This window comes from Saccopteryx bilineata, chromosome 6, assembly GCF_036850765.1.
Source record: "Saccopteryx bilineata isolate mSacBil1 chromosome 6, mSacBil1_pri_phased_curated, whole genome shotgun sequence".
Taxonomy (NCBI): domain Eukaryota; kingdom Metazoa; phylum Chordata; class Mammalia; order Chiroptera; family Emballonuridae; genus Saccopteryx; species Saccopteryx bilineata.
In genome coordinates, this window is record NC_089495.1 from 54,911,419 (window position 1) to 54,929,796 (window position 18,378).

The window sequence follows — 18,378 nt, forward strand, 5'->3', positions numbered from 1 at the left end:
TGCTCTGCCCACCAGGGGGCGATGCTCTGCCCATCCGGGCATCGCTCTGTTGCGACCAGAGCCACTCTAGCGCCTGAGGCAGAGGCCACAGAGCCATCCTCAGCTCCCGGGGCCATCTTTGCTCCAATGGAGCCTTGGCTGCAGGAGGGGAAGAGAGAGACAGAGAGGAAGGAGAGGGGGAGGGGTGGAGAAGCAGATGGGCGCCTCTCCTGTGTGCCCTGGCTGAGAATCGAACCTGGGACTTCTGCACGCCAGGCCGACGCTCTACCACTGAGCCAACCGGCCAGGGCCAGTAAATTTGGACAATTAAAAAAAAATAACACCGACCTGTGGTGGCGCAGTGGATAAAGCGTCGACCTGGAAATGCTGAGGTCGCTGGTTCGAAACCCTGGGCTTGCCTGGTCAAGGCACATATGGGAGTTGATGCTTCCAGCTCCTCCCCCCTTCTCTCTCTGTCTCTCCTCTCTCTCTCTCTCTCTCTCTGTCTCTTCCTCTCCTCTCTAAAAAATGAAATAAATTAAAAAAAAAATAATACCACAGAAAGGCACCATTCAGAAAAATAAAATAAATGTTCTTTTCCCCAGTGCTGAGATGGTAGTTTTAATTGTCAGTTCTTTCAGTTACAAAATATGTGGCTTTGCCATAGTTGATTATAACTGAGCAGCACCATTTATATAACATTCATCTCTAGGACTTTTCCCATTTCCTTAAGACCTCTTTTGTGGGCTTCTTTCCCCCCCCCCTTTTGTATGCATCATATTCAAATATCAATTTATTTTTCACTTCAAACATTTTCTTATTATCCCCCCCTTAAATGTTCCTTATTAGCTCATTCTTGAATTCCAACTCTGGTGGTCTCCTGACCTATTTGGTCAGAAATCAGCCTTTAGAATCTTACAAAAGTATAAAATGAACAGCAAGCTTCAATATTGTTTTGTCCTGAGACTTTATATTTATGCCCATAGCATAGTTCAAGGCTCATTTTATAAATTTAGCTTTAGTCCTTCATGTTTTTCTCCAAAACTCTTATTTTTAGGGGAGAACTAGCATGAGAATAATACTAACGCCAAAAGGATCTGAAAATGCCTGAGAATGACTAAATCTAGTGAGTTGAGAATATTTATGATCTAATATCTAGGAAAAGTTTGGCAGTTTTATCTATTATCTGTATAGGAATCAACAAAATATGAAAATATGTGTTTTCACAACTTTTCAGGGCCAGAAAGTTCAAAATAAAACTAGAACTATAATAGTAATTGAACTATGCTTCTTCTAAAGACAGCCAGTTCCTTTAAAACAAATGCATGGACCCTATACTTGGAAAGTACAGGGGATCCACGGTTATGACAGTCTTTCCATATGATATTTCATGTTTATGATGCTCACTCCCATAAAAACTTTAAAAAATTGAGACTTGAGTGTTTTGGCTCATGCCGTTAGCGTAGTACTTACATACTACCTGGATGAACTAGTTTGGCTGCACATGGCGGAAGAATACACAGGAACGTGGTGCATGAGTGAGAGAGCATCCATCCCCCAGTACGCTTACCTACGCCATTTTGAAATGTTAAAAGCTTAAGTGTTCCATTTGTGTTGCTTTTGTTTAAGGCTAGGGTGTGTTTTGACTTAAACTAAAATTTGGGTTATGTCACTATCGTAGAAATGGAACTATATCATAATCTGAAGACCTTCTACATTATCATTCTATTTGACTTCCAGTATTGAAGTTTTACTTTAAGTGTGAAAGCATAAATGATTTTTTAGGGTCCAGAGGTCTGCCTTGCTATATCTGAGCACAAACTGAAAACATGTCTTTCTCTTAGGAAACCAAGCCCCTAAACGCTACGATCAAAGCCACTGAATGAATGGTTTGGGAACCAGCCTGAGCATTTTGCTCACACACGATTGATTATATTGATACATTTCAAAATACGAGTATATGGGAAAACTGCACAACTCTGTAAAGAATATGCTTTTCTAGAATGTAAGATTGAGTTTGTTATAACTATGCCACTAAGAGGAGGTAACCAGCAACTTAACAGCCGTTCATTAACTTCTGTTTTGTGAGAACCAAAAGGAAGGTGGCTCTATATTCCAACTGAAACCTGGAAGGCATCAGTTAAATGCCTCTTGGTGCAACAGAGAATTTTATTTGGTCTCCGAATCATTTCTTTGTCAGGAAGATTCATTACCTATATATAATAATAAATTTTATCTTTAACACCTGAGCTTAAAGATAGAGGTCAGCAGCACATATACAAAAATTGGAACCAGGCAGAGAAGATGAATTAGCATGGCCCCTGTGCAACAGGGAATTTTAATGGCCAATGCCACCTATTCACATTGTGAGGAAGACAGTAGTATTACCTTGGTGACTCTGCTGTTCAAGTAAGAAAAAACCCCATCCCCTCCAGGTAGTCCTGGTTCACCAGAGCTGCCAGATGTCCTCTCCTCCCCTCCATGGAGAAATCCTAGACCACATCTTCTGTCATAAGGTTACAGAAGAATACAATTTAGCAGGAGCAAGACAGACACTTTCCCTGCTGATAAGGAAGATCATAAGGTTAATAAACATCGCAACGCAGTCATTCTTTGTGACCATCCGTGGAGAGTATAAGAAAAGTAATGTTACAAAAGGGCATCTTTATAACCTGAAAGGGTTAAAACATTTCTTCATACTTCAAACTAAGACAACTTTGTGACATTAAAAAATTAATTATTAACTAGTATATAGTCTTAATAATGAGATCTTAGTAATACTCTTAAAAATACCTTACTAATAAGAACTTTAATATTTTATGCACTTTCAAAGTATCAGACCTACGTAAAGTGTTTTTTGCCTCACTTAATCCTTACAATCATCCTAAAAAATGGATATCCATTTTATGGATGAAAACTAATCATCAGGTTGCTTGAAGACCTTACCTGACTGTCTCATTCTTAAGCTTGTGCCCTGCTCTACCACAATATACTGCCTCCAGCTTGCATTGCTGTACAAATAGATTTATGGCTTCCGAGGTATTTGTATCAAATATTGTTTGAAGGGAGCAACTGGCTGAGACTCATCTTTTCAATACAGATTTTCTGGTGTGGTCTTTGTTGCAATGGTGTCAATGGTCCTTTTCTACTCACTGCCTTGGACCCAGCCCTCTATGTAGCCAAAATATGCACATTCTCAGGAAACTTATAAACTGGCACCCAATGTTGGTTATATATTTTCTCTTCCAAAAAGAAGGTTCTGAAGTAATGACTAATTTTAAATGACTATAAATAACTTTGAATATATAAAAATTAAAAGTTTGTAGCATACACTGATAGCAAATGTGTTATATAAATGCTAAATAATAATACAATAAAGCACCTATATTCTGTAATAATGAGCACTATATAAGTGCCTAGTAGAAGAAAATAGAAAATGTAGTGTTTTGCATTGGCTTATAAATGTATTAAGCTTCTCGTGTTCAATATACACAAAAAATTATATTTAAGACACAGCAAAAATGCAAAAACAAAAACATTTCTTTTTCTATTTTTATAGCTGTATTAGTCAATATAATGTTTCACATTATGATATGTCTAATAAAAAGAGACCTTTTCCAGTTATCTATTACTGTTTAATAAACTATCCCCAAACTTAGTGGCTTAAATCAACAAGCATTTCATTACCATTCATGATTCCGTGATTTGCCTAGGCTCAGTTAGGCAACTCTCATGCTCACATGGTTCAACTGGGGCTGTAGTCCTTTGGAGGCTCACTTGGGATGGGATACTGAAGATGGTTTCTTGCATGGCTGGTAGTTTGTGCTAACTATCAGCTGGCTGCTCAAATAAGGAGTTCTCTTCCCCTGGCCTCTATGCAGCTATTGACTTCTCAGATCATGTCGGCTGGGAACAATCCAAGCAGACAGGCCCCAATGTACAAAGATCTTAGTATGCTTCTGATTGCAGTATTCTTCATAATGTCCCATTGGCTGATGCAAGTCATGAAACCAAGCTTAGACTCAATGTGGGAAGGGTCTACAAAGCAAGAATAACTAAGGGGTGGTTAAATAGGAACCACCATTGTGATAGTCCACCATGGAGCCATAACCAGCTTAGCAAATATCCTCAGATCCCAGAGCAATACCAAAACAGATGAGACCCTAGCTACCACCAGCAATGCCATCATGGTGAAGAACTAGAATAGAAAGTTGCAGGATTTAGAAAATAATTATTAGCCAAGTACAAGGGATTTCAGTGATGACCTATGTGAAATGACAATGGAGAAATGAACGTGATGCTAGTGACAAAAGAATGATAGGACCTTCACACCCATAGCACTCTACAGCCCCTCCTGTATCACTTAGAAATACATTCAGCTGCAAGTAGCATAAAAGACACCTTCAGGGTCTTTAAAAATAGACATTTCTTTTTCTTATTTTATAGGAAATCCAAAAATAGATGATTATTCACATTGGTTCTACAGTTCAATAATGTGTCTGCAATTTTTTACCATTCTTACATGGTCACAGGCTGCTGCTCCCACTCCAAGAATCACATCTAAGATCAAAGCAGGAAGAAGAAGGAGGAAAGGAGGAGCCAGCATCAGCTCCTATAAAAGCTATTCTAGAAAGTTCCAGCTAGCTTCCTGTGTTATGTGTCCTTGGTCAGAAATGGCTACCCCAAGTGCAAAGGAGGCAGAGAAAGGGAATGTTACGCTGAGCACTTTGTTGTCCAATATATCAGCGTTTTGTTAACAAGAAAGCTGGGTGAATTATGTTGGTTAATAACAGTGTCTGTCACTACCTTGAATTTTAAAAGTGACCCCAGAGAAAGGGAGAACCCTGAAGGCATCTACAATAATGACAGAATGAGGTCTTGAAATCTAGATAAAGTTATTCTAAAGAAAAACAAAGTTACATGCAGCAGTTATGATTAGATAAGGCCTCTAAAGGGTTAGTTCCTGGCACATATAAAGTGTTAGTAAAAGTTAGCTGCTGTAGTAAAGATGATGTAATAGTGGTAGGGCTGGAGATATTAATTACTATTACAATTGGCACAAAATAAATTAAGTTTTACCCATTCATCCAACAAAAACAACTTAGCTTTTTCTTTATATAAGAATCTTTGCAATTCAAATCCCAGAAGCAAAGAGTTTAATGAGTGATTCATACAATCAGGGAAAAATACAAACACTTATTCTGGATACAGCATTTAGAGAAAAGGATAAGTACATTGGGAAGATATTCCTAATAATTCAGAATGCAATTCATTCTCTTCAAGAAAAAAATTATTGGTATAGGAAACATTATGACTTCAATAAAAGATATTTTTGTTGCATTATTTCAGTAAAAATAACAGCAAAGTTTTGATTGAAACAAGGGAATACAGATATGAAATAGAATTTAGGCAAGCAAGACTATCTCTTGTAGTTTCATTTGATTTGGTTTGGTTTTTAGAGTCAGCAAAAGATTAAAGTTGATATAGAAAAACAAACATAAGAAATTTCTTTGGTAGGCCCTGGCCAATTGGCTCAGTGGTAGAGCATCAGCCCAGCACACAGAAGTCCCAGGTTTGATTCTCGGTCAAGGCACACAGGAGAAGCGTCTGCTTCTCCACCTTTACACTTCTCCCTTCTCTATCTATCTCTTCTCCTCCCACAGCTATGGCTCAATTGGAGCAAGATGGCTCTGGGCACTGAGGATGGCCCCATGACCTCACTTCAGGAACCAAAATAGTTCGGCTGTTGAGCAACGGGGGCAGTGGCCCCAGATGGGCAGAGAATTGCCCAGTAGGGGGCCAGTCAGGTGGATCCTGGTCAGTGCACATGTGGGAGTCTGTCTCACTGCCTCCCAACCTCTCATTTAATTTTTAAAAAATTCCTTTGGGCCCTGGCCAGTTGGCTCAGTGGTAGAGTATCCACTAGAGTGTGATTTTTCTAGTTTTGATTCCCGGTTAGGGCACACTAGAGGAGCGACCATCTGCTTTTCCACCCCCTGTCTTTCTTCTCCTCCTGCAGCCATGGCTCTATTGGTTCCAATGCACTGGCCCCAGGTGCTGAGGATGACTCCCTGGAGCCTCCACCTCAGGCACTAAAAATTGCTCAGTTGTGAGCATAGTCCTAGATGGCAGAACATTGGCCTCAGACTAGTGTCACTGGGTGCACCCCTTTTGGGGTGCATGTGGGAGTCTATCTTTCTATCTCTCCTCCTCTCGCTTGGAAAAGAAGAAAAATAATGTCTCTGTGAGAATGTCTTTACTGTGGGGTTGTGCCTGCTCTTTTTTTTTTCTGAAGCTGGAAATGGGGAGAGACAGTCAGACAGACTCCCGCATGCACCTGACCGGGATCCACCCGGCACGCTCACCAGGGGGCGATGCTCTGCCCATCTAGAACATCGCTCTGTTGCAACCAGAGCCACTCTAGCGCCTGGGGCAGAGGCCAAGGAGCCATCCCCAGCGCCCGGGCCATCTTTGCTCCAATGGAGCCTCGGCTGCGGGAGGGCAAGAGAGAGAGACAGAGAGGAAGGAGAGGGGGAGGGATGGAGAAGCAGATGGGCGCTTCTCCTGTGTGCCCTGGCCAGGAATCAAACCTGGGACTTCCACACACCAGGCCGACACTCTACCACTGAGCCAACCGGCCGGGGCCTGTGCCTGCTCTTTGTAATAAAAAAGGGCACAGGTTTATTGCTAAGCCCAGACAGTTTTGCTGGGCCAAACTTAAGGGCCCAGAATGAAAATACTGAAGAAAAACCAAGACAGGTAACTTATGCCCAAATAAGTGCATGAAAGTTCCCTGGATATAAAAGAAAGAAACAGGGAGAAGAGAATGGGGTGGAGTGGTGAGGAAATGTTAATACAATACATTCATTATGGGACATAGGCCGATCATTTGGAAAACAGTCAAAAAACCACAGATTGAAGGTACGTACATGTTACTGAGAACAGGATTAAAAATGCTTCCTTCAAAGAGAGAGCTTTTCTCTCAAAAGAGAAAAGAAAGGAAAAGGAAGAAAAGCAAAAGAGAGGGGAAGGAACAGGAAGAGAGGAAGCCATCAATAAAGGGACAACCCAAAGAACAGGAGAAACAAATCTAATGTAGTAGAATCTGAGCCTCAGAAGAGGGAAGAGTATAGGCAATTAGAAAAGATTCAACACTCAGGCTAATTTTGAGAGGTAAATTTGAAAGCTGTTTGAAATCACAAAATATGGTAAAAGGAATCATTTAAAGAGACAATTCATCTTAATGTTAATATTATGTGAAAATTATGTTTAAAAGCTAGAGGTAAGTCTGCATTACTCAGAAGAGAAACAATGCAGACTTTGCTATAAGAAATGAAGGTAATTTAACTGTTAAATGTAGTTGTTCAAAAGGTAAGATCAAGTACAGAAGATAAAAAAGTCATTAATAAGAATTGGGAAAGAGAAAAGAATCAGATTTCAAATTCAATTACTTTTAATTAAGCAACTACTATATCTCAGGTCTGTGTTAACTAATGTAAAAGTACCTTTTGAAACACCAAATATTTAGAATCAATCTGAAGGAGAATGGAATTAAAGGATGTCTAGTGATATATAATATATAACACATTATATATTTTATAATAATATATTATAATATAATCTATAATTATACATACATATTAATATTCTGGAACATAACTACAAAAAAGAAAAGTGAGCAAGCAGAATTAGTATGAGCAAAGAGGAAAAGCACATGGTCTGACAGGGCCTACCCAGCCAAATGCTTCTTCAGGGACAAAATCAGGAGGAGTTTTCTAACCTTCAAATTATGGAAACAATAAAAGGATCAAACAACAGCAATGACTCAAATGAAAATGTATGTAATGAGGACAAACTAAATTTTATTACATATAAAATATTTATATCTATATTTATACTTATATACAAAAATATATATTAGTATCTAAAAACTATAAAGTAATTTTTTTTTTTGTATTTTTCCGAAGCCAGAAGCGAGGAGGCAGTCAGACAGACTCCCACATGAGCCCGACCGGGATCCACCCGGCACGCCCACCAGGGGGCGATGCTCTGCCCATCTAGAACATCGCTCTGTTGCGACCAGAGCCACTCTAGTGTCTGAGGCAGAGGCCACAGAGCCATCCTCAGTGCACGGGCAAACTTTGCTCCAGTGGAGTCTCGGCTGCTGGAGGGGAAGAGAGAGACAGAGAAGAAGGAGAGGGGGAAGGGTGGAGAAGCAGATGGGCGCTTCTCCTGTGTGCCCTGGCCGGGAATCGAACCTGGGACTCCTGCACGCCAGGCCGATGCTCTACCACTGAGCCAACCAGCCAGGGCTATAAAGTAAATTTTGACAATTGCCTTCAATGTTTCTTCTTCTGGGGAGAATGGTAAGGTCTAATTAAGGAACAGAGTATTCTGTTGGAGAGTACTCTGGATTTGCTTTCTCTCTTTCTGTGGATGCTCTTTTTTTTTATGCTTTATTTCTTTTTTTTTTAATTTTTTTAATTTATTTATTCATTTTTAGAGAGGACAGAGAGAGGGAGAGAGACAGAGACAGAGAGAGAGAGAAGGGGGGAGGAGCTGGAAGCATCAACTCCCATATGTGCCTTGACCAGGCAAGCCCAGGGTTTCGAACCGGCAACCTCAACATTTCCAGGTCGACATTTTATCCACTGCACCACCACAGGTCAGGCCGGATGCTCTTTTATGTATTCCCATTGTTAGTGTTTTCATGATGTCTGTTCTGGGATCATTATGTCTATATCCTAATTTAAAAGAGAATGTTACACAAATTGATGGTATCTTTGCACCATTATTGATTGTCAGTATTTGTTCACAATCATTTATATCTTTTATTTTATTTTACTTATTAATGGGAGAGAGAGAGGCATGGAGAGAAAGAGAGAGAAATAGAAATATCAATCTGTTCTTGTATGTGCCCTGAGCAGGGATTGAACCAATGACCTCTGCAAATCCAGACAATGCTGTAACCAATGGAGTTATCCAGCCAGGGCACATTTATGTCTTCCTAAAGAACTAAATACTAGACTGAAGTTATAATTGATACGCTCATCAGATTAAATAATTTAAAGCATTATGTGTCCTGACCTGTGGTGGCGCAGTGGATAAAACGTCGACCTGGAATGCTGCTGAGGTCGCTGGTTCAAAACCCTGGGTTTGCCTGGTCAAGGGACATATGGGAGTTGATGCTTCCTGCTCCTCTCCTCCTCTTCTTTCCCTCTCTTTTCACCCCCTCTCTAAAAAATAAATAAATAAAAGTAAAACCTTGAAACCTTGAAATGACTCCTCAAAAAACACAAAAACATTATGTGTCATTATAAACACTTATAGGTGTTACAGAAACAAAGCATGTAAATTTTACCCTGGTATTTTGGATGCAAATAAATACTAAGGCCACTATAATTCATGCTTCACTACAGAATGAGGGAGAATAAAAAGTTCACTAACTGTGACATAGTTATTAAACCTTGTCAGAAACCCACATCTTATTTTCCTTCCATGATTTTTATTTCTTCTGCATGTTAGTAGCAATGTGTGGGGAAAATAAGAAATTACTCTAAAGAAATGAAAATTATATGACAATTTTGTCACTCCAATGCTTATTAAAAGCTTTTATTCTGTTTACTATTTCATATGTGAAAACTGAAAGTTAAATATTTCTGTTGACTATGAATGAAGATTAAAATTCAAAACCTGTAGCTAAGAAAGATGAATCAAGCCCACACAGATACGTTTTTTTTAAAGTATCAGTGAAATTAATTGTATATAAAAATAAATTTTATATAAAAATGTGAATAAATGAAACAGACCACTTGCAAGACTGTAGTATTTGGCAATTGGTCCTATTAAATTTCAGCTTATTCCAGAATGTATGTATGTATATTTTCTCTGATCATCAAGAACAATACATTAATAAAATGCCCTAAAATAGACATATTTTATGGTGACTGAAAGTTCAGAGGTACTTCTGAAACATGTTTGAGGGGAGAAACCCTGAAAATAGTGCTTGGTACCCTGGAACTCCGTTTCATGGGTTGTTATATTCGCAGTACTTACTATTGGTGATTTATGTGGTTTGTTGTAACATGGTCGCTGCCTGGTTCCCTCTCCTTATGTAATTGATCAGCAGGCTGAAATCTGCCAGTCCTCTATTCAGTTTGGTAAACTTGGGCTTGCCTATCACCCTTCTTTGTGCTTCTTCAAAGAATAGTTGCCACCTTATCTGGTAACAGCTTTCTTTAGGAGTGCTACTCATGTGAAATAATCTTTCACCAATGAAGCCACTATTTCCTTAGCACAAGAAGAGATATTTATCTTGCCATTAATGGATAATTAATTTTAAAAATGTATGTTATGACACAATTAGAAAAAAAAGAAAAAAGGTAAGCTAGACAATGGTACTAAATGTCCCTTCTTCAAATTGACTCCTATTTAGTTCTTCCAATGTCATCCCAAACACAGATAACTTTTCTTTCATGAATTGTTCTCCTGAATGATTTATATGTGTCGTGTTATCTGAGGCTCTTTCCAGGTCCCCTGGTGGATTCAGCCAGCAATCAGCTGCATAATTGTTAATTTTAACACTATAAAATGTTCTGATGCCGAGAGATAAGATGTTGGCGGAAGAATTAATTGAAATGTATCTCCCAATTACACTAGGCTCCTACTAGGTTTCCCACATGCAAATATATATATATATATATATATATATATATATATATATATATATATAATTTAAGGTTAAAATAAATTTACATCTTTGCCACTTCTAACACTTTGAGTCTAGTTGTGAAGGGAAATGTTCATTGTTTCCAATATCATGAAGGTTTGTCACCCTGAGAACAATCAATTCTGGGGACTATACAGGTCAAGGTCCGATGCACATTTTTGTAAGTAGAGAAGCTCCAGCCGTCAAAGGTAGACAAGGGGTAGGTGGGTGGGAGGTTATGGAAAAGGGTATGAGTGGGGGAGAGGAAAGGAGGAAGACTGAGAAGAAATAAAAGAGTATGGGTGGTTTATTACTTAATCTTCCTCCTTTTATACCTCTCAACACTAATTATATTTTTTTAGGCTTTCTACACAGCCAGAAAAGCACATCAGCTAACATGGGCTCCATGTTGGCCCCTATGTTTTCTTTCTAAGAATGTGAGTATGCAGGGGTATGGTCTAAAAAGGCCTCTGGGACAATTATATTTAGATATTTGAAGACATAAAAAACAAAAGCCTGTTAAATGTAAATTATCGGTCACTTTTAGTTTCCAATTCACAAATCTGAATGCTTCTGGATACTCCTCTCTGTCAATCAGGCAACAAACTTGTGAGTGTTTATGATGGGCTAGGCACAAGAAAAAGCTAGTCTATCTAATTCATAGATAGGAGTAAAAAAAATATATTTCAAAAGAAGCTCATCATATTCATTCATTCACTCAACACTCATTTCATTCAGCAAACGTTTCCTCAGCACCTAGTAGATGCCTGGTGCCCCCACTAATGTGACTACATGAACTTGGTTCTTGTCCTGAAGGAGTTCATATAGTAACAGGGCAGAGGGACAAGTAAGGAAACAATCACGAGGGCATAGGAAGTCTGGAAAGGAACACAAGAAACATTTCAAACTGACATTTCTCATTGTTGGAAATGAAAGTCACTGGCTTTTACAAATTGGGCCAATTTCCAGGTATATCTTCCTACATACCCAAACTTTCACCATGCCCATTTCTGTCCAGCTTGCGGTTCTAAACTAACATACCAGTTTCAGAAGACTATAGCCAAATCCTCAACACCATAAGAAAGAGATTTCGGCCCTGGCCGGTTGGCTCAGTGATAGAGAGTCGGCCTGGCATGCAGGAGTCCCAGGTTTGATTCCCGGCCAGGGCACACAGGAGAAGCACCCATCTGCTTCTCCACCCCTCCCCCTCTCCTTCTTCTCTGTCTCTCTCTTCCCCTCCCACAGCCAAGGCTCCATTGGAGCAAAGTTTGCCCGTGCGCTGAGGATGGCTCTGTGGCCTCTGCCCCAGGCACTAGAGTGGCTCTGGTCGCAACAGAGCGACGCCCCGGATGGGCAGAGCATCGCCTCCTGGTGGGCAGGCCGGGTGGATCCTGGTGGGGCGCATGCAGGAGTCTGACTGCCTCCCGGTTTCCAGCTTTGGGGGAAAAATAAATAAATAAATAAATAAAAGAGATTTCACAGCCCCCTTCCCTTTGGTTGGATTTAACCATTCCAGCCAGTCTGTTTTTCTTTTTCTTTTTCTTTTTTTTAAAGATTGAGGGGACTAGTTTTATTTTTATTTATTCATTTTAGAGAGGAGAGAGAGAGAGAAGGGGGAGGAGCAGGAAGCATCAACTCCCATATGTGCCTTGACCAGGCAAGCCCAGGGTTTTGAACCGGCGACCTCAGCATTTCCAGGTCGACGCTTGATCCTCTGCGCCACCCCAGGTCAGGCCCAGTCTGTTTTTCTTAAACATGCAAGCTAGAAACTGTGAAGTGGTGAAGGTTATTATCACTTGAATGACATTTTATCACGTAGTAAAATACTAAATACATCATTTTTATATTGCATATTGAGTCTTCAGCAAACAAAAAAGCATGGTTGACTCTCTCTCTCTCTTTTTTTGCCACACAGCAGATTCAGGGATCATGTGCCTATAATTTAGAACACAAAGACTCAGCTTCTTAAAGCCAAAATAAATGCCAACTGACCTGTGCACATGCTTATATATTATGTATTGTATTAAGACATAAGAGTATCATCCATGTCTTTCTATAGTAAAGCTCAAAGATGGCCTACCGGGGTCAGGAATGAGGAAAGTTTACTCACCACTATTGATAAAACATAATTTTCTGTTCAGAGCCATCTGTGTCTTTAATTATGTTTTCTTTTTAAAGCTCAATGTAGGTAGGTAGATCTATAGACAGAATTATAATGCAACACTCAAGAAACAATGCTTTTCTAAATCGGAGATAGTGGGTATTTAATTTTGCTTTTTAATTCATGCTTTGGTGGACCTTTATGAATACAATAGAGAAGGAGTTATGTCCTAATAAGTTTATAAGACAATATGGAGAAAATGCATAATAGACCAACCAGATGTACAAATACAGTAATACAAAGAAACCTAATTTACTGCAAAGCTATAATTTAATCCTTCTATAACACAAGGTATTGTAAAGTGGCTTATGAATAGCTCAGGAATGCATAAACTGTTCTTACAGCCTTTGCTAAGTTAAAAATATTTAATTCTAACTTACAGTTTATTCAAAATATTATTTAATTTTTACATAAAGAAGAAATCACAGATTATACTTTAAAAAGAGATTATTTATAAATAATAACCTAAATATTTAAAAATAATGAATACCAAATTCTTAATGTCAGCAAGGGTGAAAATGATTTGCACATGCATTAGAATCTGTGTACATGTGTATGTTTGTCTAAAGAAGGGTAAAGATGAATGAATATAATGTAAAATAGTAAAAAGTCACCATTTAATATTTTGTTTTATTATTTGATGTGAATAATAATAATAAAAGATAGCCAAGTTTATTTTAATAAGATAATATCTGCAAAACAAAATAACCCTGTAACCAATGGAAATACTATTTGACTTCTTTCTTTTGAAGAATAATGAAAAGCTGAGCTAGTAAACATAATGGACTTTAAAATAGGAGTATAAATAAAGTCTGTTATAATTTCAGCAGAAATTATCTTTTAATCAAACTCAGTGTTTGCAATTCATAAACTTTTCTTAGTGACCTTTTGAGTTACTCTTCCTGAAACTCAACTCCACACTAACAGTAGTACTTTACTTTGCTCATGTTCCTTGTCTCCATTGGTTTTCTCATTATTTAGCCATAGTCTCTTTTAACTGTTCTTTTCTTTTTAGCCTTTTCTTATTCTCTTTCTTCCTTTAACCCTCTTCCTACCCCAAAACTGAAAGAAGTCGTAACAAGCACCATTTCATTAGCTTTCAACAGCACTGCCCTTTGTCCAAACATACAAGAAATATATGGAGAACAGAGAACTGTGCTTCGGAATTGCACCTTCTTGCTTTCCTGGGATTATTCCTTTCTCAACTCCCGGCAAATAAGGAAGTTTGGACATGTTTTACATGCGTATTCCCAGTAGCATGTATATTGTATATACATTATAGTTACTTGATCAATAATGTTGTACTTAATGAAAGCCCAATTGTGCGAAAGTCCCAGCTGATGTGTTGGTTTTATTACATTACTGGATAATGTTACTTCCCTTAATAGAAGGAAAACTTCTCAAATGGAATAAAACATAAATACCAATTGCATCAAAAATAGATTCTAGCTATAAAAGTGGGGATAGATATATACAGTGTACATTGGAATAAAATGTCCATGTGTTTATGATGGTGGTGAAGGAGGCAATGGATACGGATTTTGGTCTCTGTAGATTATGGTCATGTACTAAGTTCTATGTTCAGTACACATGTGACTCCTGGCAATTTTTTAATCTCTCCTATCAAATCTGAATATAACATCAGTTTAGCAGGGTTTCTGTTTGATATCTTTATACATCCATGTGTTTCAGAGACCATCTGCCTTGCATTCTTATTTGCTCATAATCTTCTAAGCAATCTAAAGAGAGAATTCAATGCCATCTAAGTAAGAAAATTTAAAACAGTAGCAACTAATACAACAAAATGATTTGGTAAAATTTGAATCAAGAAAGAGTAACACAATTAACCTGTATAATTTTTTAAATCTCAAAACCCACATAGAAATTGGAAAAAAAAAAGGGGGGGTAGAGTTATAAACTCAAGATGTGGCAGTGAACCCACATCACTTCAATAACAATTGTAGAATGTAGCTATTGTTGAGTCTTGAAAATAATCTAATTGTGTCTATATGATGGCAAAGTGCATAATATTTGGGATGTGAATAAGCAAAATAATTTTTTCAGCCATTGAGAGATATAAAATTTTAAATGGGATAAGAAGTGTTATTTAGACAATTGTTTGGTTCTAATCTCCAGTCCCACTTCCTCTCCAAGCAGACCACCCAAGAAAGGAGCAGTATAAAAACAAACAAACAAGTAACATGAAAACAAGAGAGGGAGAAACTGCTTAAATTAAAACACACTAAAAAGATGGCAGTTATATGTAACATAAGGACCTTGTTAGGATTCTGATTTGACCAAATCAACAATTTAACATTTTTTGAATAAAAAAGGGCTATAGACTGGGGGAATTAGACCATACTGAATAATTATTACTAATTTGTTGAGTGACCTAAGATATGGTGGCTCTGCCGATAAAACATTTTTTTCTGTATCTTTTGGAAATACATCCTGAAATATTATTGATGAAATTACATGATCTCTTGAATTGGCTTTAAAATACTATGGAAAAAAGATGTGGAATAATAGATTAAAAAGAAGGCAGAATGCTGATAAAGCTGGGTGATGAGTTCATAATATGATTTAAAAGTTTTCATAATACAAGAAGGAAAAATAACAGCTAAAATGCTTGACAATCTTCCAGGCCAGAAGTAGAATCCATGGTGCTGGCAGGAAGGTAGGATGGGTGAGTATTTCCAAGTCAGTCTTGAGGAGACAGAGCACAGGGCTGAGCAGCTGCCATTTCTCAAGCAAGGGCCAGCTCCTTCCTCTACTGGCATCACCATGGGGTGCATGTCTAGTGTTGCTCAGCTTCAAGACTGCGCTGTTTAGCTTCCAAACCACCAAAGCTTTCCCCAGACAACTTGCTGGAGATAGATGAAACAGTTCAACGGGCAAGGAGAACACATACTACCTGTGACTTTAAAAATTGACACCTTTACTAAGGGTTCACTCCTGGGTTTTGTCACACCCACTCACATCATAGAGTTCACATCTAATGCCTGGTTTTATCTGTCCTGATATAGCTATGCACTGAGGAAGGAAAATTTCCCAAGTGACTGATTCATGTTCTGACAGCTTGTTTGCCTGTCCGGCCATACCCTGGTCAATAGTTCTGTCAGAGGAGTCAAAAAAGAATAAAGGCTCATTATCTAATTGTCAAGGTTTGGTATATGAGTGAATTTAGAGCTATTTTATGTAAACAGTATGAACTATGTTTTTTCTCCCAGATTTTTTAATTTTTGCCTAAACTGTACAAGTCTGCGTCTCCTTATGGTAAAATGAAGAACAAAGTTTTAAAAACTATATACTTCTTAGAGTAGTAGTCACAAGTATTAAATGATCTCATGCAATTACAACTTTTAGCACAGATTTCAACACTTAACTCTCAATAATATGTAATAGTAATGACAATAAGATATATATACCAGTGGTGGGATTCAAATAATTTAACAACCAGTTCTCTGTCCTAATGACCGTTTCAAGTTTAAGAAGATGATATACCAAAAGGTAGTTTATTATTTCATGCATTTAATACTTAAATAAGAACAATAATGGAGGCACACAAAACTAGATTATGTTACAAGAAAGAGTTTTAAAATATTAATAAAAAATTCCTGACAACAAACAATAGAACTGTTATTTAAGATATTTCCAATGACAGCTTGTCACTCCCTGATTGTTTGTCACTCTTGCCCTTTACATTATATGCTTGTTTACTGAAGTAACAAATGGAAGGGAATTAAAATGTAGTGTTTTATCAAAGGTATAATAAGTTTTATGAAATGAATAAATATTACAAGCATAGTTCCATCAAATTTTGTTCACCTATGGACAGAATGAACATTACTACGGGCACTTACAATATGTTGTGTAGATGAACGTTAAAAAAAAAAGGAATGTAAATTCGTGATTTCCACATTGGCCAGCTGCCCAGGCACCCACCTTAGAGAGAACCCTGAGTTGTTACAAGTGCCGTTTTATCAACCAGTTTGCCAAACTCAACAAAAAATTAGGTATTGGTTCTATCAAACCAATGCGAACTGGCTGGATCCCACCACTGCTATATATTCTAAAATGAATAAAAATAAATTATAATATTTATTTGCTCATTAATAAGTGAAATGACTCTCTTCTTGCAAAAAAAAAAATTCCTTATCTGAGTCAAAATAATAGCACTGTTACCTAGGGAAAATATTGAGTTTTAACCCTGAGTAAAAATCAGAATCACAAAAATCTGCTGTTAGCCATTGATAGAAATCTGACAGCAGCACTGTCACAGATGTTATTTTGGGGAACCAATGTTAGGAAACTTATCTGAGTATTTTTCTTACTTCTTCCGTTTCCTCACCTTTATATGTCTTCAATGCAATAAAAAGAGCCCTTTTGCATGAATAACTTTAGTGAAACCTATGATGACTTTCCCTTGCAGACAAGTATAGAGTTATAACACAATACCATAGACTGGGTGACTTAAACAACAGACATTTACTTCTCACAGTTCTGGAGGCTGGAAAGTCCAGGATCAAAGTGCCAGCAGATTGTATCCAGTGAGAGCTCTCTTTCCAGCTTTCACAGCAGAGAGAATCAACTCTTGTGTCTTCTTCTAAAAACGCTAATCCCAATATGAGGGCTCTATCTTCATGAACTTATCTACACTTAATTACCTACCAAAGGCCCTATCTCCAAATATCATCATATTGAAAGTTATGGCTTCAACATATGAATTTGGGGAGGACCCAAACACTCATTCCACAACAGGCAGCTATTATTGTTGTTGTAAATGTTGCTGAGAACTAGAAGTTGGAGAAGAACTAGAAACAAAACAATGGCATGTCTTTCTATATTTGCCTAGGAGCAGATTCTGGAGCTGAGCTGAAACTACTGGTAGGGGCGTAAGCTTCAAGTACAGGGAATGGAAAGACAGGAAGTCAAATGGGCCCATGTGGTTGTTAGAAGCCGTGAATGATTTTTTTTTGTGCAGAGAAACATTTGGGTTTTTTCCCCAAAGTTTTAGGTATTTAACATTCTAAGGAGTAAAAACTGTACCAGTCTAGAAAATATGAGAAAGATAACTGGTTCAGATGGCACAACTACCATGACAAAACTTATTATACATGGCAACAGGATTTTTTCATTATATTTTCAAAGAAGCCAAAAGCTTTCAAGCCAGTCTTATCGATAGCCAGATGTGCTCTCATATTTTGCAATCAAGCACAAAACTAAGCTCTTTCTGTGACGGAAACTGTGGAACATTCTCTGCATCAGATACCTTTCCCTCTACCAAATCACCATGGAAATACTGTTGTACACCCCTTCCCATCATATTACGCAGTGCTTGCTTTCTTATGAACCACACGAGTGTAACAGACTGAAATTTAAAAAAAAAAATGCTTTCCAATAGCCAAACACTCTTCAAATTACATATTGATTATGGATAGGCATATCCTTTTTTTCAATTCTCTATAGGTCGTATTACATGGATAATTTTAGATAGCACAGTAGGACAGTACAGTAGGACAAACTTGAA

At 37.9% G+C, this 18,378-nt stretch overlaps 1 long non-coding RNA gene across 1 annotated transcript in view; it reads right to left on the reverse strand.

Moving 5' to 3' along the window:
- Positions 1-18,378, reverse strand: part of LOC136307721 (uncharacterized) — a 530,662-nt gene that overhangs the window by 289,205 nt on the left and 223,079 nt on the right. The gene's annotated exons all lie outside the window — the stretch shown is intronic.